We start from the raw sequence: 27,417 nt of genomic DNA on the forward strand, positions 1-27,417 counted from the left end.
ATGTTTTCCTTAGTCTTCAAGAACTCGGCCAGATATTGCGCGAAATAGGATTTCCATAAAGTCTCTGTCTTTTGTGAAAATTCTGCTCTGGACAACGACTAGCTCATGAGCTTTTCTATATTGTTATTTTGGTCCATGTATTAGTAGGCGACCTATTTCGGCATATTGAAAGGTATATCTGTCTCTGAAGTTGACGGTTGTCATATATAAAATTCGAACACTTTCTTTGTAGTTTTAGTGTCCTAGCTTACTTCCTTTGACGCAGCTGTTTCTCTTCTCTAGCTATTTTTATATCTCTCTTCTAAGTATTTTTAAAAATTTTTCAACCTCCCCCAAGTTTTAACTTGACAAATTTTACCATTTAACATATATCATTTGAACCTAAATTTCTGACTGAGATATTGCTATACAAGATTCGTGTAGGTATTCATTTATATCAAATACCAAGGAACCGTTCCCTTCATAATTTGATCCCGACAATAGCGAACGATAGTTCCGTATACAATCCAACTTTTGTTTTCGTCTCTTTTGTCATTGTCCGTTTGGAATTCTCCGTTGTACTATTCGTTATTTCCACTTTTGTTTCTATTGGTCACCTTAGATATGAATGTTCTGTACATGTTTGGGCCCATAATTATTACTAACATTTTAAAAGTTCATTATCCGGATAGTAAATTGTAATATATATATATATATATATATATATATATATATAATTTTTGTGTTTACGAACTTGTCTTGTACTGTAAATGTGCACTCTTTTGAAAATGTTTGAAAATATAATTTTTATCATTATGTTAAAATCTTTTTATCATTTTTCTTATGTGAAGCGTAGCAACCTGAAAATTTTATTAAGCGGGGTTATGGATTTGAAGGATTAAATGATAATTGATTATATGTATGATGAAATATAAATACCTGTCGAATATAAATGAGATAATGAAGGAAAATTTATAATGTTGAATTACTTAGATAAATATGTGTAAAGGGTCTCGGTACCTACCCCAACGGTTGTTGGTTGTCATAGTTTCGGAAAATTTGACAAATATAAAATGTGAAATTAAAAGTATAACGCCGTATGTTAGATATTATCTTCAATCTGTGTAATGTGGTTAACTAATATATGTAAATATTAACATCTCCTGTAGTTATACTAATTGCAAGTGGAATGAAATTAAGACAGGTCGTCGTAACCCTAATTTCTCATTCGATTTGCCCTCAAGTCCATAAACCTGACATATTCCTGTGCAATTACATTTAACTTTCATCCATCATATACGAATCCTCGATCCTGAATGGTGTTTTTCGCTTCAGTAACTCTGCTAAGCAAAATCTCTTTGAACCCAGAAAATTACCATTTTCTCCACATTGTGTTAATAAAACTATAATGTGTGAACCTAATACGATAGAAGGTGATAGTGATTTAAAAGGCTAGTAAATGGACGAGATAATAAATAGAATGACAAAATGATTGACGTAGTCACAGTGAAATTAGTGACGAAACATTGTTTCTTAACGTCAGAAATTGGCAGAAAGTATAAACCAATAACTATAGAGTATGTGTTGTTCACAATCTATAAATATTATTTCATGTGCATATATCTAAAGAAAGTGAAATTAAGTACATGAAAACCGAAAGAACGCGTAACATAAAAGGTCATGAAACTCCTTTTCGCTATCCATTCTATAACACGCAATGTATAAACTGGAAAAGATTGATTTCTGCCACTTCCGGATTTAATAGACAAATAGAGACGGGTTAGAACATATCCTTGAGACACTTAATTGATTACAGAAACCAGCTTCTAGCTATTTAGTGGGGTTCTAATAATTTGATATGAACACTGAAACTAACAGTAGTTTGTTTTTGCCACTCCCGGTTTAGTTAGGCGTTTGACAAAGAACACGATACTTATTCCCACAACGCAAAATTGATTCCCCAAAACAGCTTCTCCCTACCTCCCTATGTAGATTAATTAGAAGCCAGAAGTTATAGTTAGTTTCTACTACTTCCGGTTCTTCTACGATGTTAATGACGAAGATGAAAATTTCTCTGACACACTTCATCGATTGTTCGAAATTGCTTATTACTATCTATTACACTTTTAATTCTATAGTGATCATAGAACAATCGGAAATGACTCATATCTACCACTTCCAGTAAGCGAAACCATTTCCATTAACAAACGTCCTCGAGAAAATCACTTTATAAATCTATTGAAAAAGAGAATAAAAATCTTCACATTCGTTCAAAAGTTATCGTGTGGAATATTACGATATTATAAGTTATACTAACTAGCGATGATATCGAAACTGCACCTTGAATTGGGAGACATTCTATATATTTCCTGATAGGACTTCTCGAGCAAGTTCATAAGCAGGTATTCGTTTCGTACCCGGAAGTGACCCCGCCTTTCCAGGGGCTAAAATATATATATAACATTTTTACCTCTTTTCTATACCAAATGTACATAGACGTTGCTAAAAATAAAAGCTGGCACCTATGCTAAAGGGCAAAATAACTGTTTCATCATTGTAAAAGCATGATTTAACAAAGTGAAAATATTTGCCTCAGGATCCCAAGTGGGGTTCAACTCAAATTTTGCAATTCAAAAGAGGGGCAAGTATAATATCGTTTGAAAGCTATCGTTAAAAGAAAAACGATAACAGAAGTCTCACAGCTCTACTCAAACTCTGTATGAAATGGCGGAAGATTCAAAAGTTGAAAACAGTCTGCAGCTAACAATGAAACTAGAATTCCAAAACGGTGAAACAAGTGTCAAAATTCTAAAAGACGTATTCCATTATTTGAAAAGTGCTATTTATCGAAATGATAATATTTACCCCATGGTCTCAGGTAGGTTCCAACTCAAAATTTGCAATTGAAAAGGGGGACACGTAGCATATTGTTTGAAAGCTATCCCGCTGCACGTTACCGACAGCCTGTCTGGTAGAAGCGATCTACAAACCTATAGACCACGTGGCTCTTTTGTATCCAGAAGTGTCGTTTTGATGTGAAGAACCACATAGTTCTGCATTTGTTTCAAAGCTTTAGGTGTAAGAGGGATCGTGAACTTTAGGATTCAGCATGTAGACGTAGTGTAGACACCCCAATATTTTGCACAGGATTGGCATAGAGACGAAAGACTGGTTCCATACGCTTTCTGTTTTTAGAAACTTTGAAACAAAATACGACTTAATCCATTTGGAAATGTGTAGCTTGACCGCTGTTCTCATATAGGGACTCCAAGACATACGTTTTCATCTCTATACATTGAACATTTGCAATGGCGAATTTAGAAAACCAGCAACCCTGACTTATAGCTTATGATTAGCTTGAGTGAAAAGGTGTGTTAATCAATTTGCAATAACGTTGACTTACATCTAGAAAATTCATTCTCTCAACAAAAAGATAGAAACTGGATGGTGAAGGAGGACGTAATCACTCATGGGTCTGCCAATCAGATAGCTATATAGATTTTACTTTTATGTATGTTAGTCCTATGTACAATACCGCAACGTTCTTCCGAGAACTTGATGTATTATCTGTCAGGAAAGTAAATGTACACATATTTTTCGAGTCTGGCATTCCTGCTCTCCATCCGTGGAGAGTATGAGAATTAAATCAATCAAATGTTTACTGAGGGGCAAAAAGAAAAGCTTAATCTGAATAAGACATTGCAGAGGGACACAAGCTGTGAATACGAATAGTGCATAGTGTAAATAAAGGACGACACCGAAAGAGAAAGCCAGAAACAGCTGTTAAACTTACAAAAAAAGAGTAAAAATTGTTGAAGTGGGAACATAAAACACAAATATAACAAATACGCCGACAACTAAACGTTCACCATGCCATGGTCTTGGTGTAGTGATTAAGGTGCTGGCTTACAAATGCAAAGGTCGCCAGTTCGAATCTTCGGTTAGGATATTTTGAAAAATTTTTGTTAATAATACATGCACCTCATGAGAGATGGTAAAAGAGGTTCTATTTAGTCTTTCGTAGCAATTATTATTGGTAATGTATAGTACTGATAATACTTTTTGTCTTTGCGTATTGCTTTTATTCTTTTCTTCATTTCAAAAGAGAAGAATATCCGAACAAATGCCACCAAAATTCCTCATATTTTGAATGTAAACGCCATTTGCAATTAGTAAAGAATAAAAATTGAACGTTCCGATGTAGCTGCAAAAAGTAAAAAGAAAAACATGGAAGTAGACCATACTCATGGTTATTAAAAATACAATTTCTACATGCCTTACACCTCCCGACCACGTTTCTACGTTAGCAAGTAAGAGGTTTGTGTTTAGGTCAGGCTGGTCAATACGTTTTGCAAAGGGGCCCGGTTTAGCTCTGAAGCACCACAGGTGCGAGAAGGGAGCAAAACACTTTTTCTCTCTCCCTCTGTGTGTCTATTTATCTATCTATCTGTATATATATAACGCTATTTGTGAATGCCATAACCACCCTAATTTTCAGCGGATTGAGACGAAACTTGGCACAAACATCAATTGTTGAAATATCTTCAGTTCGTTAGCCAGAATAATCAGACAAAAATGTTCAAAATGGCGGCCCTTCAAACTCTCAAAAATTTCCAAGGGAAACAAATTTCGCCCATAAATAGGTATTTAGAAAGTTTGAATAACTTTTCCTCTTTTACTGAAATATTTGTGTGCAGAGACTTATTGAAATATTCGACCCGATTAATCGCATAAAGCATGTTCACGCCCTTTCGCTACGGTCAGGCTTTTTTTTTTTTCAGAAGAGGGTTATTTTCGTATCGGAACAAGATGATTGTTAGTGATGAAATGAAATTACACATTGAAAGCGAAGTAACTTGTGAAACGTGTTATTTGAAAGAATAATATAATAAATGTGCTTTCCCCTAACACAGAGAACTGTAAATCATGTATTTCGAGTTCGGGGGCGCGAAGGGCGAGGAGTGTTACTTGATTTGCTTTTTAGCAACACATTGCATTGCAAATAAAGGTAGGCAACATTAGTGGTAAGTAAAATAATAATAATAATAATAATAATAATAATAATAATAATAATAATAATAATAATAATAATAATAATAATAATAGGTGTTGTTTGTGGCAAGGCAATATCTTCCTCAATTCTTCTTCAAACGTAATAATTGTAACGCCATATCTCCCTTACAAACAAAATATGAGCAATTTATATCGAGAGAACGGGAAATTGTAGTGATGGGAGCAACGTTGGACAGTATGCACTCATAGTAATCAGAAAAATAAGCGATTTCAATGCAAAATGAACGAAGAGTCATTGTCATGGGTAGACATGGAGCCACGGCAGAGCCCTCTTTAGGCAAAATGTCGATAACTTATATCGAGAGAACAGGAGGTGATAGTGAGATGGGACCAACGTTGGACACCGTGGACCCATAAGGCGCATCGAAAAAATTAGGGGGGCGGGCGCCAGCCAGCCTTACTTATTTCCACATAATAATATAAAATTATATTGTCGAAATACACACACGAGTTAGCTAGTAATATTTCATATTATTATTATTATTATTATTATTATTATTATTATTATTATTATTATTATCATCGACAGCGTCTTTTCATTACGTGTGCATGTTTGACATGAAGCCAAAGAGAAGATCCATCATTCGTAGAAAGAATAAGAGTAGTCAGTTACTTTAACTGTGAACGACAGCGAAAAATACGAAAAGAGTGATTACCTGTAGGCAGGGGCGGATGCAGGGGGGGGGGAGATCAGGCCATAGCCCCCCCAGAAGAGGGAACTTTTTTCATTTTATATATATATATATATATATATATATATATATATATATATATATAACCCATCTCAAAGTTTGGAGCCCTCAAAAGTAACAGTATGACAACCCACCGCCCCCCCCCCAGAAGTCGGTCCTGGATCCGCCCCTGCCTGTAGCGAAAAGAAACAATACTTTCTCTCAAATGGATAAAAAATAAAGCCGAGATAGATTCGAACTCGCATGGACGGCGCGAACAGCCAGTTCATTGTCCACTTTTTTTTTAACTGACTCACCGAACGTGTTTTAGTAACTTACTTATTGCTAATTTTACTTGCTTCACTCGTTTAACTTGCTTTTTCTAATAACTTATAACGACAGGGACACGAACACAGAAACATCGAGAACAGTTAAAAATCTTAGATGCTCTCCCGCCGGGAATCGAACCCGGGACACCATTCACCAAAGGCGCACGTGCTAGCCACTAGACCAGCGGGGAGGTCACTGCTCACTCTCTGTGTCGTTAGGGATTACGACCACTGTATTGGCAGCTATCACTTCTGTGGGTTGTATACTATGATTACATGTTTCTTCTTTGCTGGAAGAGTTAAACCTACATTCTATGTAATACATGAGGTATTTAGACCTACATGCTCTTCATATAATGTAATAAAAGGGTCATGCTGGGAAGAAGAAAAAGAACATTCCTTGGACAAAACGGAAACTATTGGCATCAGAAATATTTATCTACGAGGCATGCGCTTCAGAATAGTTACTGTTTAGTTCAGTAAACGAAGAAAGGGGTATAAAAAAGCAAATATGTCGCGTCAACGAGATCGACCAGAGTTGACAGAGGCGGAGCGGATTGATAATTGGTTCTTTATTCTGTAGTAGATCGTATCACAACTTTACGGGAGAGCAGAGAAAGACTTACTAACGCTGTAATATAGTAAGCTTTAGTAACACGATCATACAGACACAAATGGATGTAACTGTGAGTACTACAACTTGGATTTAACGAAAACCGTTTAGATATTCAGTGGTTTGCAGGGTTGTATAAGACACGAAAAGTTAAGACACAATACAATTCTTCATACCTCAGCTTCCAGTAACTAGATACATGCAATTTCTGGATAGATACTGAAACTGCTGTCGGATTTTAATACATGACGTATTGCACGATACAAAATGCTTTGCATTACTTGTTTGTTTGTAGACAGCTACTAGCTTAGTGTTCTGAAAGGTTGTGTATAAACTAGGGATAGTCAATTCCGGAATTATTACTTTTCGGACTTCCGAAAGTAAAACCTGACAAATTCCGGAATTCGGAAATTTCGATTTTGGAATAATTCCGGAATTCGGAAAAATCCGGAATTTAGAAATTTTTGATTTCGTTTACATTCCGGAATTCGGAAAAATCCGATTTTTTTCGAAATCCGGAGTTTTTCTCGATTCCGGAATTTTCTAAATTCCGGACTGTTTCCGAGTTCCGAAATTATTCTGAATTCCGGAGTGTAACTGAATTTCATAATTATCCGAAATACGGAAAGTGAAAGTTCCGCTTCCGAAAAATGAATTTATTTTGGTTAATATGAATCGTGGCGGAAATAAGTCTTTGACCAGGTAATGGCGACTTCTTTGAAAGAAATGGGGTGTATGAGAATTCAATCTATCATATTTGTAGTTTCGTGTGGAGAAAAACAAACTTGTGAACCAACGGTTTAAGAACAACTCAAGTTATTAATGTAAACTTTTCCGACTTCATAAAAGAAATACGAAAGACATTTTGAATCGAAGAAATATAACATACAAGTTTGCAAGCGGAGACAAAGAAACCTAACGTAACCAGACTAAAAACGAATCTTTTACTAATGCACCTTGTTTTTTTTTTTAATTTTTTTTTTAACCTTTAGGATTTTTGATGGCGATTGATCAGCGATAACATATGTTTTATTATATTCAGATATTTGAATACTCGGGTGTTTCAATATTTGAACTATCAAATCTTCAGGAATAATAATAATAATAATAAACTAATAATAATTATTATTATCTCGTAGAAGATTAAAAGCTAGGAGCTAATTATCGCTCAGGTCATACCATTACAAGCAGAAACGTGACATTTGGAAAGAATATTTCGGTTTGGTTTAATGTTGCTCACGAGAAGAGGAGTTTCTCATCTCGTTTCTAAAACAAATAAAATAACACGAGAATTAACATTTTATATTCGAAACGGGTCAAGACTAACTCAAAATTTTTGTCTCTGTTTGGAGATGAGAATCGAGACGAGACGAAAAGTATCATAAACATCTTGTCTCGATTCTCGAAATAGTGTATGTCTATTCTTTAAGTAACAATTGCTCTGTAGACTGAATCTCATAGGCTATTTCGTTACATTATATTTCAGAGCTCATTGAATTATGCTCTGTGTAGGTATTTTGTATCAAAGATTTTATATTTACCTCTGCATATCCTAAAAATTAGTTTATTATATGCCTTACTGTTGCGTGATATTCAGTTATATTTATTACAGTTATTTTCCTTAAAACATACAGTAGAATACTTTCTACATGAAAGTTCAATGGAACATTGTAGTTTAAAATGTTGGTAGTTGCAGAGGTGTGTCTTGAAGCAGTAGCGTAGCCAGGATATGTGTTTGGGGGGAGGCCAAGTGCTGTTATAGGCGCATATAGAAAAATTACAAACAAAAAATATATAAACATAAAAAATATATAAAAAATTACAAACGTCAAAGTACCAAAGTACATTGTCGGACCTCTTTGGGGGGGGGCTGCCCCTCCGGGCCCCCCCTTCCTACGCCACTGTCTTGAAGGTACGGAACCCTTTCCCCAAAATCTCTACTTTTAAGTAAGTTTTGCCAAATTTCAACGGCAAGTTTTAAACTTTTATTATTATTATTATTATTATTATTATTATTATTATTATTATTATTATTATTATTATTATTATTATTATTATTATTATTATTATTATTATTATTATTATATCAACACCGTGTATAATCTTTAAAGGATATACGGTTTGTATCTGAATAGTAAAAGCTAGTTGACTGTCGATCTCGGTCGTCGAGAAGTCTTCAAGAGGGAAGGACATCGGTCACGTTCTGGGTTTGAGTTCCGAAGGGGCAAGTTTTCGGGCTCGAGCCAAAAATTGTTAAAAGTTATAGGCTTCAGCCAAACATGTTCAAAACAGCTGGGACCGGGTTTAGGCTTCTCAACGGCTCGAGCGGCTCGGCTTACAGCTCGTTCACTATCGAACCGAACCGAGAAGTGAGCCGAGCCAACAGCTCACCCAACCGAGCCGATTTGAGCCATCGGCTTAGTTGAGCTGAATCCTAACGTGCCGATGGACTAATTTCAACTTAGCTGGCTTGAACCGGTTCACATGAGCCGAGTAGGGGACCCATCCCAACCGAGAAAGCTCGAACCATCGGCTCAATTGAGCTGAGTCGATGGCTCGTTCCAACAGAGCCGGCTCGGATAATCGGCTCATCCCAACCAAGCCGACTTGAGCTGTTCGCTCAGTTGATACGAGCCGAGCCGGTTGATATCGCTACCCGAGTTGGTCTTCTGCTTGGGCTCAAAAATTCGACAGTGCAGGTCTCAGCCTTGATTTTAATAACAACAGTATATAATTATATTGGTGATTACGACATTTGAGGCTGTCTCGTAATAATAAAAAAAAACCTTGTCTTCTCGTTATCTGGACGAGACGAGATACACAAAAATTGCCCCACGAGATGCACTCAAATTACGAGACGAGACGCACCCCTGTCGTGAGCAACACTAAAAAGTATTGCACATTAGTGCTTACATTTCTCATGGCTTTCGCTTTCCAGTCTAATCAGGCCATTATTTAAAAAAGAGTTAAAACGAGCTGAACGAGCGAGCGAGACATTATCAAACTCGACTCAACTCGAAACTCGCCCTGAAAAACAGCTTCACCTTGACCGCTACGCGGTAAACGATTCGTCTTTAGTCTGGTTACGTTAGGTTTCTTTGTCTCCGCTTGCAAACTTGTATGTTATATTTCTTCGATTCAAAATGTCTTTCGTATTTCTTTTATGATGTCGGAAAAGTTTACATTAATAACTTGAGTTGTTCTTAAACCGTTGGTTCACAAGTTTGTTTTTCTCCACACGAAACTACAAATATGACAGATTGAATTCTCATACTCTCTATTTCTTTCAAAGCAGTCGCCATTACCTGGTCAAAGACTTATTTCCACCACGATTCATATTAACCAAAATAAATTCATTTTTTGGAAGCGGAATTTTCACTTTCCGGATTTCGGAAATTATGGAATTCAGTTAAACTCCATAATTCAGAAGAATTTCGGAACTCAGGAAGAATCCGGAATTTAGAAAATTCCGGAATTGAGAAAAACTCCGGATTTCAAAAATATCCGGATTGTTCCGAATTCCGGAATGTAAACGAAATCAAAAATTTCTAAATTCCGGATTTTTCCGAATTCCGGAATTATTCCAAAATCGAAATTTTCCGAATTCCGGAATTTGTCGGATTTTACTTTCGGGAGTCCGAAAAGTAATAATTCCGGAATTGACTATCCCTAGTTTATACACAACCTTTCAGAACACTAAGCTAGTAGCTGTCTACAAACAAACAAGTAATGCAAAGCATTTTGTATCGTGCAATACGTCATGTATTAAAATCCGACAGCAGTTTCAGTATCTATCCAGAAATTGCATGTATCTAGTTACTGGAAGCTGAGGTATGAAGAATTGTATTGTGTCTTAACTTTTCGTGTCTTATACAACCCTGCAAACCACTGAATATCTAAACGGTTTTCGTTAAATCCAAGTTGTAGTACTCACAGTTACATCCATTTGTGTCTGTATGATCGTGTTACTAAAGCTTACTATATTACAGCGTTAGTAAGTCTTTCTCTGCTCTCCCGTAAAGTTGTGATACGATCTACTACAGAATAAAGAACCAATTATCAATCCGCTCCGCCTCTGTCAACTCTGGTCGATCTCGTTGACGCGACATATTTGCTTTTTTATACCCCTTTCTTCGTTTACTGAACTAAACAGTAACTATTCTGAAGCGCATGCCTCGTAGATAAATATTTCTGATGCCAATAGTTTCCGTTTTGTCCAAGGAATGTTCTTTTTCTTCTTCCCAGCATGACCCTTTTATTACATTATATGAAGAGCATGTAGGTCTAAATACCTCATGTATTACATAGAATGTAGGTTTAACTCTTCCAGCAAAGAAGAAACATGTAATCATAGTATACAACCCACAGAAGTGATAGCTGCCAATACAGTGGTCGTAATCCCTAACGACACAGAGAGCGAGCATTGCCCTCCCCGCTGGTCTAGTGGCTAGCACGTGCGCCTTTGGTGTATGGTGTCCCGGGTTCGATTCCCGGCGGGAGAGCATCTATGATTTTTAACTGTTCTCGATGTTTCTGTGTTCGTGTCCCTGTCGTTATAAGTTATTAGAAAAAGCAAGTTAAACGAGTGAAGCAAGTAAAATTAGCAATAAGTAAGTTACTAAAACACGTTCGGTGAGTCAGTTAAAAAAAAAGTGGACAATGAACTGGCTGTTCGCGCCGTCCATGCGAGTTCGAATCTATCTCGGCTTTATTTTTTATCCATTTGAGAGAAAGTATTGTTTCTTTTCGCTACAGGCAGGGGCGGATCCAGGACCGACTTCTGGGGGGGGCGGTGGGTTGTCATACTGTTACTTTTGAGGGCTCCAAACTTTGAGATGGGTTTTTAATATATATATATATATATATATATTGTTATGATGATGTTTTGGTTCTGGGATTGGCGTAGCAATTGTGTACACTTTCTTTTGTGAAATCGTATTTGAGATCATTTCTTCATTCTCCACCCAGTATTACAAAGTTGGTTCGGAGTCCAACTCCCTTTTTAGCCTCGGTTTCGAAGACGTCGTCGGCTTACTGGTTCGAAGATGATGAGAAAATGCACTATTAGTGGTAGAGCTTGGTACTGGAAAAATCGAAACCCAGGTAACATATGAAGACTGTGAGTTGAATCTAATTAGGTGGGATAGCTTGACTAAATCAAAGAGACCATTTCACTTTACTTTTTATTAAAAAAAAAAATTAAAAATAAGAATACAGATGAATTTAACAAAATCGGTTACTTGGAGTTACAACTTGGAAGTTTTTCTACATTATTCAAGTGGGAGCACAACCCTATAATACTCAATGGGTGCTAGAAGGTTTTTATGCTAAACCGCGAGTTATTGAAAATAGTAAAGTGTGAACTTTGTACATCGCAACTTGCATTGGCCCGAAAGGAAGAAATGTTAAGTCTCGAAGAGGGAATGTGGTCTCAGATTGATGGGACTTGAAAATAAAACTCATATTGATCACTAAACAATCTCAAAGTGCTCTTCCCGTGTGGAGGGGGAACTTAGAAAAAATTAGCACATACCTGATTTTTCTGAAGACCGTCCCTAACCAGAGCGAAGTTCACTGTTAGCCGTCCGTCCGTAGAATCAACCGGAGTGGCGAACAAGCCTCGTTTATATAGGCGTTACGTCCCACGCATTTCTGCCAGTTTCTGACGTAGCTCGAACGCTACGTCACGAGCCTCATCGAGCATGGGAGAGACTTCTTCACGCGCATGCTCAATAGTGGTTAAGACTTCTAGGTTTTTCTATGATTTTTTCTCTATCACGCCGGGATTGAAATTACGATTTTACATTTATTTTTACCGTTTATTTTACACCTAACTCTAACTACATAATAGATTGCATGTCTTTATCACTTGCGTGGTATTTCCTAAATATTACATCTAGGACCCGGCTCTGTGACCTGAGTAAAATCAAAGCCAGGGTCATACCACTATTCCATGCGTGTGGTTTGGTGTCAATGAGGCATCAGGTTGATAATTCAATCTGGACCTCACCTGACTCCGTTCTCCCTATTTCTCTTTCCCTTACTGCACACACAATTTGAAACGCGCGGGCGTCTCGCCCTATAATTTGGAGTCCGGCCTAGGACTTCGAGGCACAACTGTGTAACAGTTATCCGCCGACCTCGGTAAAAAAAAAATAAACGAAAAAAAAATGTCGAAAGTTGTCTTTCTAGCATCTATATTCATTTACAACAACGGTTGTCCAAGGCAAGTTGCTGGGAGTTAAAGGGTTAATATAGAACTGGCCTTACACAAGGCGTTAGGAACTAACAACAAACTTTCTTGAGGGATTGGAGATTATGCACGACTAAACTGCAAGAGAGCGTGATTGTAAGATTTCATGTGTCATAACTAACTATAGTACGTTTAAATGTTACTTAACTAGTAGCTTAATTCCGTTAGCAAAATAGTAGATTAAAATATGTAAGATGAAACCTTACAATCTTGGAATCCTTCTAGCTTATAGTTATCAACTCACAATAATATATATATATTTTATTTTATAATTTTTTTTTTTTTTAAACCAATTCCTAACCATATTATTAAGCATGACTTCGAACCGATTATGAGTACAGCTTCTAATAGTATAAAGAAAAGTAAGATTTTGTGAATCCAATAATTTGCTAATTACCATTGTATTTACGGTACTGAGTACAAGTATAGTTATACGTGTTAAATGTGCTTGTCGCAGGCTATTAAGTTTATTCAACTAGAAATGAAAGAATTTTTGACATTATATACACTCAAACAAAAAAAAATAGCGTGAAGCGCTTTAAAGTTTGACTGTGATGAACGATAAAATTACAAGAGTAGTTCTCATTGTTTATAGTATAAGCCAAATGGGATAACATGTAATGACGTAGACTAGTATACTCAATTGTGTGGCCTGAATTTTCTTTTTTTTTTTTTTAATTATTGCGGGGTTGTGCTTTACAGTTTGTGAACAACATTTCTTATGTTGTTTCTATATACCAGTTATACTTTATAAATCATAGGCTAGACTCTACTTTCCAGAATCAAATGAAGATTTTATAACCTGTAATGTATTGAAAGTATTGGAGTACTCCCTTGAGTAAACCTTTGAAGATATTTGAATACTCCATTACATATCTGGTAATATATTTACTTGTAACATAGAAGCGATTGCATACTAAATGATTAAATCGCATATGTAAAATAACTTGAGTAATTAACAACTAGCGATTACAACAGTTGCTGAATGCTTAATAAATGTTAGAAATGCGTCTATACGCATTTTATATGAAACTCATCCTATTGTTATCAAAAATGCATCTCACATTATTAGTTATTGCTCTTTGTATTGATAATGCAATAAAAATGTAATATATTTCAAACTTACTGTATAGCTCTGTTCTATACCGGGTAATCATAGTATGTACATGTGTTTTTCTAAACTTCTACTCAGCTTGATTGCTATTTTGACCTCGATTTGGTTTCTCTCATCCTGTGTGGTATGCATTACGCTAGACACAATGATATTTACGTATACTGATAACGTACAGACATTACAATCGATTAGCGCATTTCAGCACACCTAAGGATTACATATAACAACTCTAGACTTCCTTTCATGAATCCATGAGAGGTTGTGTTAGCAAAGGGGGGAAACTGAATGGTTAAAATACTGACCCTATGGTTAGTGTGTTAGTTTATGCCCTAATGGCCTATGGTAGTATCAGGTACAAAATCTAATAATCAGGGATGCAGTTACATTTGCTATACCAAAAGACAGGTTTCTTGCAGGGGATTTCATATCGATTCCTTATAATTAGAGGGGAACGTCAGTGGGGGTTAGTATTGTTAGTATTCCTATTCTTATTACTTTAATAATAGTATGAACGTATGTTATGTCTTCTTTATTTAATTTATTTTTTTTTTTAAATATACACCGAAATCGAAAGGGATTTCTTTGCGGTTACAAAGGGAACTTTACGAAGTCAAGTTACATCATGTTTCATCGTGTTAGTGGATCTTGTTGATTTATAGGATAGATTTTAAACGCAAAAGTTAACCACAACATAAGCTATATTTGATATGTTTTTAAAACACACCGGAAGTATGTTCCGTTCTTTCTTTTAATTCTACTAGCCTTGACTGATAACAGGCCTCGGTTTCCGTTGTGGTGAACTTTTCTGTTTTTTCAATCTTAAATGCCTAGTGTAAGGGATTTAGTTATGCGGAGAATAATTCTATATGATGACGTCACGGTGAACTGTTGTTGAGCACAGTTAAATACAATGTGCAATGGAGGATTTAATAAATTACTCCCTTGTCTTTTAGCTTCGGTGTTGGCCAAAATATAGCTATACAGAGGGTTCCAACACTTACGGTTTTTAACATGGTGGAATGAAAATGTGTAAACTCAATTACTATACTCACTTATAGGCTTCGTTACATGTTTAAAAACAAACTTGTGCTTTTACTTGACCAAATAATAGAAATTCAATTTTTTTTTTTTTTTTTTTTTTTTTTTTTTACATTTAGACTATGACTGTCCATGGTTTTTGGTACGTTAGATCGTGGTTATTCCAATGAAATTTGGTTGTTTCATATTTTGAGGAAGGTTTAAAGTCTCTGGACATCGTTTACAATCTTCTTATGATTTTTCACAACGCTGATTTGAAAGGAGTTTTTATTCCTTTTAGTTTTGAGTCTTATCACTTGTCCAAATTTTGTGTTTGTACTGATACGAGAAGAGTTTTTCACCTGTAAGCAATGAACTGAGGTAAATCAATGGGAGTCTGTCCGGAGATAAAAGGATTTCCTTGTCACTGCAGGATTTTATAAAATTTTGTAGCACAGAGAAAGTTCTGGATCCGGATGGAAATTCAGATTTTAGATCATTGTTGTCCATTACTAACCAGTGATGGATCGATCAATAACAGTAATCGATTACCATATCATCCCTCTGGGTCAGCCCTGGATGGGGCCGACATGCGGTGATCTGGATCCTTGGATGCCTCCAGAACCAGGTCGGTGGGGGGGGGGCCTTACTCTAGACATCACACTGGGAAGGCAATGGGTATAGATCTGGAATCAGAGAGACTATTAGACTACATAATCATTAATGCGTTACATAATATCCTTGTCTTATGCGAAGTACTTGTTTACATAGGAAGTCCACCGAATTCCTCTCTTTTTTTTTTTTAATTGTTTATTATATAGATTTATTCAACGGGGCTGACCACACATCAAATCTAAGAAAGATATAGTAATCAATGGAACCTGCAGGGGTTACCCAAAAATGAGGCTATTCGAAGATGAGATTCGAATACAGAATGTTTTTCCTCCAGATGTCCTGAATGTGCTGACCACACATCGTCAGCATCTAGGTATAGAAACCTGTTTAAATATTGTATGTGATTGTAGTAATATTACAAGAATCAATTTTGTATCATTGAACAAATAAACCAGAAGTCTAGAATTGAGTGTATGTGCGCTGACCACACATTATTGTTAGGATGCCTCTTGTGTTCAAGCTGTGACTGTGGATGAAGATCGAACAATGTCACGGTAAGACAAGTTCTTCTCAAATTGATTGATGTACCTAACTCGGCTTGTTTCGTTGTGAGTGGGATGATAATGATGGAGGAAACTGCATTGTTAAATATTCTTTCCACTTACTGTTATGATTAATGGGTGATGAATCATATGGTGAATAAAACCAAGGTACTTTACAAGATGGGGCGATACCTAGTGTGTTATGACACGTCAGGACGTAATGGCCATATTGACATACATTTGCCGTATCTTTTGTTTCAGCTGTAGTCAGGTTGAGAACTAGAGTATTAAAAGGAAGTTTGAATTTAGCCAGCGTGGCGGAAGTGAACTAATTATACAGCTTGGTATACTGACAAGTGGCTTGGTAAATTATCAGCTCAGCTGACGAATGTTTGGAGGGAGAGAGGGGAAAAAGGGGGTTTTGCATCGCAACTGAGAGAATTCATCTAGTATACTGTTACAGAAGCCAGCTTCAGACCAGTGACATCTCAGCATTGTCAGATAAGTATATTTGCATTGTTTTTCTGATTTAGAAGACAAGAAGTGGTCAGTCGTTCAGATTTTCATGCATGAGTACAAGAAGTCTATTGTATACAATCTTTTATACCTTGGAATGTTAATATTATCTACCTTTTCTTTATGGTGAGATTTTATTCTAGGTTACTGCGTAAACCACAGAACTAATGTTCAGAGTTTAGATTCAACAAGATTTAACTAAATCTAATTATACCATTGCAAATATGCTAGTTAAGAAAATTAGTTCCAGAGTATCACCAAAATTTTGTTAATGAATTTAACTAAAAACAATACTTGTAACTTATCTAAAGCAGACTAATAAAAGGTTCTGGCAACTAATTGAACTAAAACACAATCAAGGAGAACTGATATAACTTTAAACATGCAAAATTTCATAATGGAACTGCATTTCTAGCTTTACACTTTATTCCACCTTAAGTACTCATAGTGTTCAAGACAAGACGTATCTCACAATGGGGCAATCCAGCACTTGAGAAATGCTCAGTTAACGTGCATATTATTTTTTCACAATTGTAGTGTCTCGCTAAATCTCTAATAATTTGTTGTCTCAATCGTTATAGGTTTCTTAAAATAATACTGTAGGGTTTTTAATTCTATAAGGTTAATTAAGATAAATGAGTCCCTCAGAGGAGGCCGTCTTATCTTGGGCACATGGTGATGTATCCATTATATTGCATCCCTTTTTTTTTTTTGTAAGTAACTTAGGAAGAATAATAAAGGAAAATGTCAAATTCCCCCCCCTTTTTTTTTTTTTTAAAGCAAATTGATACTCAAGTGATTAAAAACTTATAACTTTTAACAGAAGTATAAAAGGAAAACGAATACTCAGTTATTTCCAAGGTGTAGGTCCTTCCACTGCTTTTTTACCTGGGCCGGTTCTGCTACTTCGGCTTCTGTAAGGAAAAACCTGAAACGAAAAAAAAATTCTCCTACACACACATAGCATTATAGGCTGGACGTGGGAACCTGAAGTTGAGTGTAGTGTCCCAGCTACTTATTAGTCGAATTTGACGAACTTGGTAGTCAAGGCGTGACTGGGTTTTGAAGGAGAGCTATCTTATTTAATTTTTGAAATATTAAGTATGAGGCTAATTATTGTTTTTATTGAGTATGATAATCAACGAGTTTAAATAAGATCTTAACTTTGTGGTTCATATTTTTCAGCTTGTTGGAGTATACATACCATCTGTTGCTCGGAAAACACAAAGGAAGGAGAAGAGAAGACGTACGTCACCAAAGACACTAAGGGGAGGTTTTCTTGTTACAGGGTAAGTACTATCTCCTTGACTTGTTAGTGTGTTATTTTTGAAACATGCATTTCAAGTTCTTCACGTCAATGAAATCTCAGTTCATATCCTGGGTGTATCCCATACTGATTGTTATTATTACTGAATTAAGTGAAAAACTACAATGAAAGAGAGTGACCTAAGTTACAATGTAACAGTGATTATACAAAATGCGATTTGCATAATCTGTGATTTTAGTAAGTGGATCCCTAAGGGGGAACAAACGTGGTTACGTGGTTGTCACTCATGCAAAAAGTGCTTGAGTCGGGACTCGATCTCCGACTTATCTGTTTCCTTACAACGTGATCTACAATTTCGTAACTGCCAATCACCTCCGGTAATTGAGACCATTTTTACAACGATATTAATTTTGACTGGAATATGTCGGGGCTCGAACTCAGGACCTCTAGTGTAGGTAGTGAGGATATGTGATCCACTAAATGTCTATTGAAAGTATTTGATTCTAGCCTACTTTTACATAACCAATTCAAGTACAAACTTGCGCTCGTGAGGAGCGATAATTTAGATATAGGACAAAAGAAGGGATCCCTTAGGGGCTCGAACCAGGAATCGCTAAGAGTCAATTGTTTATCTGAGACTATGGCTTATCCCAATCGTGATGGTTTATGAGGCAACCTTATTATTGTTATTCATTTCGTCGTGACGTCATTTTCCTATTTTATTCGTTATTTATCTATTTGCTTGTTATAAATGCTGGTGTATTCTTTGCTGTTGACTTTTCGCGCAACCATCATCCTGAGTCGGATGCACTTCCGTCACCTGATAAGAGTTGATTTCCTTTTTAGTTTTTTTTTTTTTTTTTTTTTTTTTAACGCTGATTGAGAGACGGGTTTTGAGGAAGTATCCGCGAGCAATTTAAAAAAAACAATTTGTAAAGCACAATGATATTTGATTAACTTTTAAGTTTCAGAGAGTACACGTTTGTTTGTTTATTTTGACATGTTATTTCCCTTACAAGGATAATTACTGTCCCGTTTGTATATTTATGTCCTAAAGTTTGTGTATCACTCTCATGGAATGTTTGACTTGGATTTAACATGTGTCAACTGTGGTGTTTTCCATTGATCAAACAGGGCCGCTTATGGAGGGGGCCACAAATTTTGAAAGTCTAGGTGTTTATTCTGAGTAGAGTTTCGTTATGTTTTACGAAAATTCGAAAGTCCTTAATTTATATTAACACACAAATGAACTATATCTATATAACACAAATGAATTCACTAAGAACAATTAACTATAATAAAAAAAAAATAAATCCAAAGTTAAAATCCTCAGTAAGCAGAAATCCAACTAACTTACGATGTGAATAAAAAATAAAAGGATAACTAAAGTAATATCTAAAAGTTATTGTACCACTTAATTGTACCACTTAATTGGTTACTACTGGATTATATCTGATATCATTGTACAATATTTGTTTTATTTTATTTTATTTTATTTTATTTTATTTTATTTTATTTTATTTATTTTTTTTTTGTTTTATATATTTTAGTTATGCATATCTATATGTATATAATCCTTCCCGCCCAGACTCCTCAGAAAAAAAAATAAAATAAAATAAACCTAGAACTTCAGCGCAATAAACGTTAAAGGCTGAAAAGTGTAATGAATAAAAAGAAACAATACTGAATAATAAAACTAAGACTACACAATATATATGAGGAGCCTGGTAGGTGAGGTGAACAAATGTCAGGCAACATATATAAGGTAATGAAAAGGAAGCAAATTCAGGTAGCAAATATATTGACAGCACTTAATGGCTGGGAAGAGTATATACAAAAGAAATTTGAGGAAAAATAATATGTAGCAATGAAGCACAAAGCAATCACAAGCGGGTCAACTACCCGTTAGGGGATGTAAATACGAATCACTGATGTAATTGGTGCCCGACAGGCAATGCATTGTGTAACCGCCAGTCCACAAGCAACACAGGTGGCGGCATGATTGCATGGTCGGAATACCAGTTGTACTTCTTCAAGTAGACAAATTTTACACTGGGAATTTTGAGGGGAGGGGGTGTGATTGTCTGTGGGGTGGTCGGAATTTTCAACAACCTCATTAGCGGCGACCGGGATCTCAGTATCTGGCAATACTACTGGTTGTGGGGTAGGTTGGGATTGATCTTGGGATGCCGGCTGTAACACGCGAGTGACGAAATCTTGGCCCTTATGAAGTAAGAGAAAAGCGCAGCGGGGCGCATAACGCGCGTGTTCCACCCAGGGGTCATCGGTGGGTTCCCACCGATGAAGGCCCTGACCACAAAAAAAACAGATAGTTTGGTCTCCTTTTTTCGCATAAAAGAAACCAGCTCGACTTAATGCCTGTGGAGTTTGAGCTAGCGCAGGGGGCCACAAGGAAAAGGACTCCAATCGTTGTTCTTCGAGAGTGTAGTGTGGATATTTGGGTCCAGTTATTGTGATTTCTGAAGTACCTGCGATGGCAAGGGATTGCCCCTGTGAGGATGAGAGACGCTCTGGGCGGGAATTGGGCATATACGTCCAATGATAGGGGCCACATTCGTCTCTACCTGTAGGAAAATTTTGTAAAAGCGGGCAAGAAGGTGAACACTGACGATGCAATTCAGTCGGATCATCCCCTGGTTCAAAAAGACCAATCTGCAAATTACAAAATATACAAGCTACTCTATCTGGTTTGCAGAGGAAATAGAATCCAGCGCGTGCTAACGAAGCGGGCGAAATAAAAGATACCGACCAGTCAGTAAAAGTTGATAATCGAACATTTTCATCACGTAGAGCGTCCATGGATGGGCCAGGCGCAGATGGTGTGGGTGTAGGCTCCATGGTGGCTAGAGGAGGAGGAGACAATAAAAAAAAATAAGATATAATAGTGTTCCTAAAAGAAAGAGATCTGGAGAGAGAGAGTGATATGTTGAGATGGGGGGATAGGCGCCCCCCTTTTTTTTTGAACTTGTTGTAATTCTAGTCCTATCATAATATAATATGAGGTATGCCACTGTTCAGTGTTTAATTGCGTTATGTATTTTATAGGTTTGGTTTTATCCAGTAACACTTAAATATCGTGGCGGCGATTGTTGCTGATAGTAAGGTCGACGGCGAGCTCGTACTAGAGCACGTCTACGCAGTGTAATGCCAGTAAAAATAACAGACAACAGTCCGATGACCAAGGTAATTACCATAAATACTACATTAATGATAAACATTGTCGAATAATCTGTTAACCTAGGTTCTGAATATGGGAATCCTGAACGAAGGGTACATGGGTGACAAATGAAAGGTACGGTCTCACTTGGTATGTCTTGAAGCCATTGCACAGGAATTAGTTTTACAACACGTGCTTTTTCCACGTGATGAGTAATGCAAGGATAAATAGATTGTTGTACAACCCCTTGTAGTCGCACAGAGCATCTACAACCAAGATTTATCAAAAAACTGCCATAATCATCTGGGGACATCATATTGGGAATGTCCGTTTCTGGACATGAAATATGAATCGACAATCCACGTCGGGCAAGAATCGTGACAGTAGTGAAATTTAACCGATGAAATAGGTCAACCGACGGTAAATATTTGCATTTCAGAGGACAATTGTCGCGAATGGCCGAAGAGTTTGAGTGCAACAGCGATAGGAGACAGGGTATGATGGAGAATTCGTGCGGTTGAAATTCACGGGCTAAACAAATGGTCTCCTTTGAAAAATCACAATCTACGGTCATAAGTTTATTGGACGGCCATCGGGTTACTATATGTTGGATAGGTAGATCCACATGACAAACTTCCTTACTCCTTTGGAAAGGAATAATACGCAAATGTTGGAGTTGTAAGGTAGTTCCGCGTTGTCGTAAAGGAATTTTAATAGCCATGATGACTTGTGTAGGCGCAATGATACATTCACTAAGTTTATACGAGTAGAGAATCGAAATATCTGAGGGGGGTATGACTAACTCATACTCTGTTGTCTTAAGCCGGTGTTCTAATTCATAAGTCAAGTTAAGTAATAAATCAGGGGGGAGTAAGGTAGGGGTGATAGAGTTCGTTAAGCATGTTGCAACCAATTGATCCCACGTTTGAATGTTATGAACAGTTCGTAAGGTTTTCCATGGAATCATTGACGCATGTTGAGCTAACCTTAAGTTACCAAGAAAGGTTTGGAGCTGTGAAGTAGTAATCCAAGCTTGCTTAACGTGGACTTTCGTGACAAAGACAAAGGCATAGCCTTGCTGATTATGATCCTGCATGAGTACTTCTAGATTATTTGGAGGTAGTTTGTTCCAAATGTTTTGTCCATCGGGCGGTACGAACGACTCGTATAGAAATTCAAGTACTAGTGGTAACGATGAATCATAAAGGATAACATGCGGATCACTGTCTGTAATCACGCCAGAATGGGCAAGGGTCGAAAGTTCTAGAGCATGCGCCTCACCAGTAGCGAGCAATAGTAACGTGATCGTTGCTAGTCATAAATTAGTATTACGAGGAGGGGCTGGGGGACGTCGGTCTTGACTCGAGGAGGGTTCCTCTAGGGGTTGGGAGGTAGGTGGAGGGGGGTTTCGAAGAACAGAAAAAACTCGAAGACACAGTGTCTTATAACAACAAAATAGAATAATTCCCGAAATTGTTATTCCAATAACGGCATAAAGTAGTGGTTCTGTTATCTCATGAATAATGCCTTGAGCTTTCACCGGCTGGGGGTAAGTAAGCAGAAGAGGCCACAGAGTGCTCTTTAAACGAAGGGTCATATAGATCATGCATAAGGTAAGAACAGTGTTCCATACGAACAAAATCGTAAGATACGGTCTGCCACTGATATCTGATACTTTAATTGTTTGGGGAAGTGCGATGGGGGTTAGCCTATGAGATTGTAATGGCGGCTCATAGTAGGTTACCTTTACTGACCAATTTTGGTTTAATGTCGCATTAAGGTCGGTGAATTCCAATTCACCTAAGAGATTTTTAGGTAATTTAAGAGTCTCTAAGGGTAACCAAGTTAAGGGTAGTAAACGCTTGACGGCAGGATCCATGATGGAGTCCTTGGGGCATGGGAAAAGGGGGAGGAATTCGTAATTGAGAATTAATTTCCAATGCACATTTACAGTGCAGACTAACTTTGAGAGACCCAGGAGTAAAAGGATCCTGTTTAAGACTTTCACTCTTGTCTGGGCATATCATGGTCATTTGACGGGGAGGGTTAGTAATAAGATAGGTGTCTTCACTCAAGGGAGTGATAATGGGTTGTACGTGTGGATAACAAGTAAATGCACAAAATTGATTGATTTCCGCGACCGAAGATGTTTGCCACAAATGATAGATACAATTCGGAGCTTGGAAAGATGTACGTGTTATTTCCGGTATTTTACAAAGTCCATCAGGTCTGTTCAAACACGTGATAATATCGTAGTCGGTTAAAATAGTTTCATATTCAGAATTAGTAGCCAGTAGGGCCGGTTCATGTATTACCTTGCACGTTTGATTTTGGTAGTGAAATGGTAATGGAATCAAACGGAATAATTTTATGGGGTGAGCCCCACGAGTGATTGGAATTTTGGCAATCAACGTCACACTATTTCCTACAAAATGGCAGGTGGTTGTACGTAAATTATAGTAGCGAAATATTTCCGATTGTGGTATAGCCAATGAATATCCTTGTTTCTGAAGTCGAAGCGCTAAAACCTGTAAATCACGCGCTAATTGTTTGGGGTTAACTGCTGTTAACGACATACTTCCCTCAATGCAAGCAGTGTGGATGTCCTTATGTTGGCGCTCGTATTGGAGCGTAGCAAGGAGCTTGCTTAGGGTGAGAACTTGCACTGACAATGCGGTATCATGATTACGAGCTACTTGCTCGATTACCCTATTTACTGCCTTCTGAAGCGATTTCACTTTATCCTGTATTGAATGTACAGCATTGTTCACTTGGGTAGAGAAATTTCTTGTAGAGTCTCGAGTCAATAGTATGTTATGATGATCTGAATGTATTTGATCCACTATTTGATTCAACAATTCACCCATCTTTCTTTGGTTGGTAACGTAATTTTGGAAGGTACTTTTCGACACAGTGTTACAACACCAAGAGAGAAAGCTACCAATGAAATCTAAACCACGTTTTGTTTTATCTGTTCGAAATGCTGTGAGGTCAAGAAATTCTTGCTGCAATTGTAAGTCAGTGATCTTTTGGATTTCTACAATTGATTGCAACAATGTACATGAATGTTCAGACGCCTCTCTAGTCTGATCGCAATAACCGGAAGTGAACGCTTGCTGAAGAGTTTTGAATTCATCATGCAACTGAGGTAGATTGTATATGGGTATGGTATAAGCCAATATAGCTAACTTATGATAGGGTACCTGAGAAGTTAGTAGTTCCCAAAACACTCCTGCATTCGCAAGTACAGGAAGAACGCTTTCCTGGTTGGATAATGGAAGACAAGAACTTCCAATTCCCAATATAACAAAAAGATAATGACGAATTAACATTTTTCTGAAAGAAACAATAAACAGAAACAATTATATAGGATAACATATCGCCGAGAAACCCGGCTTACGACGGTATGATAATAATGCCTTATTTATTTATTTGCATTGGACCATCAACTATTGTGTCAAATCAACAGGGATATGTTTAATATTAATAAGGTAGAGTAATCACGTATAGTCTGACCGTGGGTTTTATATATTTAGGGGTTCTTTGCCTTAAGGTACCGGTTAAAAAGAAATGTATTCCTCTTCCAAAACCTCATTCCATGTGACGGGTCGGGAGGCGACTCGCAGTTGGAGGGTTGCATCACTTGTTCCCATTACCAGGAATATGCGAAATGCAAACCCGTACGTAGCGTACACACTTCTCATCCAACGCGTGGTTCTTAAACCAAAAAGTTTCAACCATCCCTTGAAAAGGATAAGGTTTCCTATCTGACAATATCGAAATGCAAGATAGCGTCGCAGATAGTATCGAAAAAAGGGTGGAAGTATCTTGGAAGCTTGTCGGGAGGGAATGAATGCAAATAGCTTATCCCAGAGTTTTCTTTCCCACAATGTTATGTACGTCCACACTCGTAGGGGAATGACACTACCTCTATTAGTGGTGATATGGCAGCGTCGATCTCCAGAATTGGAATCCGTAGGAATATCCGTTCCCGGAGAGAGACAACAAGAACAGCGTTCCTGTATCCATCGAGCGATGCTGGACATACCTAAGATAGGCTATTGTTTGATCCGTTAAATTATTCACCGTATCCGCAAGGGCTTTGGGGGACAATTGTCGGTATATTAGGCTAAGGCAGATAACTTCTAGGGCTTCCAGGAAATCTACGGATAAATGGACATATACCAAGTCCGGGGGCAGTTGTCGATTTATGCAAGATAGAATTTGAGCCACAAAGGATTTTGCAAAATATTTCCGCTGAGAGATGCGAGTGAAGAGCGGCATGGGGCGTACAGCTAAGTGATAAAAGTTTTAACTTACAACCTTGTCCGGAGACTGACCTTCTACTGTCTGACCTCTCTACGAAAGATAAAACGATAATTATATGGTCATCGTAAATGAATTGTGACTTATAGGGGATAGTTGTCTGTTTCTATTAGACTTAGCTACTAATAATCTTATTACTATTATGTCATGCCTTAATTTGTTTAGTTACTTATTTATTTAGTTATTTATTTTTTTTAAATGAGTAATCCTCTCTCCTATCTCTTTCCAGATCGGGGATCTAGGAGCCGTTATCATCCACAATTTATCGAAGAGGAAGGCGGTACATATGAAGTGTAAGGTGGGAGGATCTTATGGTTCATCACAAGTATTAATCTTTGTCATGGCTTTACCGCTCTCCTTCTCCTTCGGAAATTAGGTCCTCTAACATACAAAATGGATCCGCCCAGGAGGGTGATTCTATCTTTTTCGAGTACCAGCTGTGTAATTTTAGTACTTGTTGGATTCCACATTCAAAATGATTTTGTAAGTGCTCTGAAAGGGGCCAGGGTACTATGGGGTCAGGCAACTGGTCTAAGGAAACATTAATCAAAGGTTTAAGGTCCAGGATAAACCATTCCTGGCATGCTTCTCTTAAGGCGGCTGCCGTCGGCTCGCCATAAACGAACACCGTGGATCCCATTGGGATCTTGTTTTTAATTTCGCCTAACGCTTCATGTAAATAACATTCTCCTTGGTCATACTCTAGCGACTGGACTTGTTCATAAAGCCATGCGGTAATTTGTTGATCTGGGGTAAGTTGATCATGGGTGATATAGGGTTTTAAAATATAATTTATGGGATCCAACTCTAGTAGCTGTTGGCTAGTCCGTGGGGGCACTATCAAAACTGATAGTTCCTTGTATATTTGAAGTCCGGGCGCTAGTTGAAGGCCTTCCAGCGCGAAGAAATAAGCGGGAGCAATGTGAAAATTGTTCGTTTGGCTTACACTTTCATTTATTTCCGCGTCCTCGCTATCCAGTTGTAGGAATTCCTTTTCTTCCCAGAAATGTGCCATGTCAGAATATAAATTCTATAATTAAAGGGAAAACACAACATTGGACCTTGGTGCTGCCATGGTCGGGTTGCACTTAATCTACCTTATTCTATTTTTAACCTTAACTTATTTATTACCCAAATTTGTCCTTACCTCTATATACTAGCGATTAACTAGTATTGGTCAAACCTGACAAAATGTTCACCAGAAAAAAGAAAAATCGGTTATTATTTCTGCTTGTTTGGTGGAACCGAAGGATTATTTTCTTTAGTCTGATTCCTTGTAGTCACTGTCGATTTTTGTGGACCCTGTGAAGTCCGGCCGAAGGTGTTTGGCCTTCCTCCATTTACTTTAGGGTTCCATTTATTCTGTATATCACGGGTGTTTGTTTGCTCTTGTGGGCGGACTGCAGGGGCTTTGTCAGTAAGGGGTGTCCCTGAAATATGAGTTTTAGCCCAACATTGAGCACGCAAGTGCTTCGGTCGTCCACATCTATAGCACTTCAAGGGGCCTCGAGTTGGAGCCTTTTCGACCGACACAGATTGCAATTTTGAGAATTTGGGTTTTGGGGGTTGAATCTTCCTGGCTATCTGGGTCTTTACTTCTTTTTGTTGTGGCTTAGTGGTGGATGGCAAAGAGATTTGTTCTCGACGCAACTGCGAGCGTACTCGAGCTTTTTCATACCGTTCTAGAGCCAGTTTTACCTCTTCCGGGGTGTCACACCCTTTTTCAATGGCATAACTAAGGGCATCAGCCGGTAAACCTCGCAATAAATGCTGGAATTTATCCTCGTCACTCATATGCGGAGAAACACGTTGGCATAGCTTCATCATGGCATAGTAATATTGCGAGTATGTTTCGGTCGGTTTCTTCATTCTATTATGAAGGCTAGCATAACTGTCGGACAATTGATCAGTGTTTCCAAAAGCA

The 27,417-nt window shown here is 37.5% G+C and overlaps 2 long non-coding RNA genes across 3 annotated transcripts in view; both read left to right on the forward strand.

Annotated features, from left to right (window-relative positions):
• The window catches only part of LOC145683421 (uncharacterized), a 199,349-nt gene that overhangs the window by 45,022 nt on the left and 126,910 nt on the right, over positions 1 to 27,417 (forward strand). The gene's annotated exons all lie outside the window — the stretch shown is intronic.
• LOC145683420 (uncharacterized) lies at positions 17,813 to 25,791 on the forward strand. The gene is made up of 3 exons (XR_014131086.1): positions 17,813 to 18,011; positions 21,056 to 21,193; positions 25,723 to 25,791. It is a non-coding gene; the product is annotated as an uncharacterized LOC145683420 (long non-coding RNA).

The sequence above is a fragment of the Thermobia domestica genome, chromosome 4, assembly GCF_964235325.1.
Source record: "Thermobia domestica chromosome 4, izTheDome1.hap1.1, whole genome shotgun sequence".
In the NCBI taxonomy this organism is placed as follows: domain Eukaryota; kingdom Metazoa; phylum Arthropoda; class Insecta; order Zygentoma; family Lepismatidae; genus Thermobia; species Thermobia domestica.